This window comes from Myotis yumanensis, unplaced genomic scaffold, assembly GCF_028538775.1.
Source record: "Myotis yumanensis isolate MYYU_CA2020_CCGP unplaced genomic scaffold, mMyoYum1.0.hap1 SCAF_7, whole genome shotgun sequence".
Classification (NCBI taxonomy): domain Eukaryota; kingdom Metazoa; phylum Chordata; class Mammalia; order Chiroptera; family Vespertilionidae; genus Myotis; species Myotis yumanensis.
In genome coordinates, this window is record NW_027223758.1 from 29055250 (window position 1) to 29056793 (window position 1544).

Below are 1544 nucleotides of genomic sequence, written 5' to 3' on the forward strand. Positions count from 1 at the left end.
GTACAAAGATTACATGGGGAAGTAAGTAAAAGGCATAGGGAAGTAGACAAAAGGAGTAAGAATGGGTATAATGGTTACAGATTATAGGCAATGTGGGTTGAGAGTTGCAAAGGGCGGAGTGCCTTCAGGACTCAATTGTTTTAACAACAAGGCTGTTAATCTTTCCATGATGATAGGCAGTTCTCAGATAAGGAGAATGGATCACATTTTGAGGTTAATTCCTAGATTCTAGGACATCCAACTCCCAGCCAGGACAGAATGTTCTTTCTTTAATCAGAACAAAACAATCATGGAGCATGATTAATATTTCTTATAACTATAGCTAGTCCCGCTATTCTTTTTTTCCCTCCTGCCCCTAACAGCTTCTTTTTCCATCTAGAATCAGCATCATGGATCTAGGATCACACACTGCATTTGATTTTCATGACTCGTTCATTTTCTTCCATCGAGGAGCATTCTCCTGCCACTTTTTGTCTTGCATAATATTGACATTTTGAAGTGTCCAAAACATTTATTTGATACAATGCCCTTCACCTGCATGTGTGCAGCTTTTTCCTCATAACAAGATTCAGCTTATGCATTTTTGGCACAACCACAGAAATGAAGTTCTGCCCATCTCAGTGACATCAGAGGTCACCTGCTGTCATCTTATCCCATGGTTCAGAATGTTAAGATTGACCCCTGGACCTCTGGGTAACTCTGTTGTAAAGCTCCTTTTCCTCCTTTATAATAACAAGTAGCCTGAGGGCTGATCCCAGGCCACACTCCAGACCAATGAAGTCAGAATCCCTAGGAGCAGACCCTAGGGATCAGTGTTTTCTTTTAACTCCTTTGGGTGATTTCAGTGTACAGCCTCGCCTGAGAGCCAAACCCACTGAACGTGCCTGTTTCTAAGTGTATCAGCAGATCTAAGTCATTCTGCAGTCTGAGTGACGGAGGAGAATACGCTCACTAGCACATGTTCTGTGACAGCCTTTACAAAAGCATCAGAAGGCATGTTCATTCATCTCCAGTTTCTGCTCCTAACGATTTCATAGTCTCGGTAGGGTAGTGCAAAGTGGGTTCTCTGACACCCATGCTACACAATTATCCAGTCATGTTTAATTAAAGTTTTCTCTTCATGAGCATCTCCCGAACTCTGGAAAGTTATCAAAATGCCCCAGAAGGTGTCCAGCTATTTAATTAGAGGATTAACTCTGTAATGGTTTTCTCAATGGCCTTCTTTGCTCTGAGGATCTCCTTTTCCGTTTCTGCCTGCTTGGCAGAAAACACTTTTAAATCTCGTTAGAAGACTATTCTTGCTTCGCTGAGTTCCTTGGCCCCTACATCCTAACAATTTTATGGCTGGGCCACGGGATTGCTAACCACGCACACAGAAAGCCATTGCATCTACACTGTGCCTTTCCCATATGGATCCTCTGTTGCTGAGAGATTTGTCGACGTTTTATAACCTGGCTCCTACAAATCCTCTTCAGCTTTTAAGCCGAGATCTCTAGAATGAGCCAAACTGTTATCTCCCTAGGCTTTTAAAACCTTAAGTCATG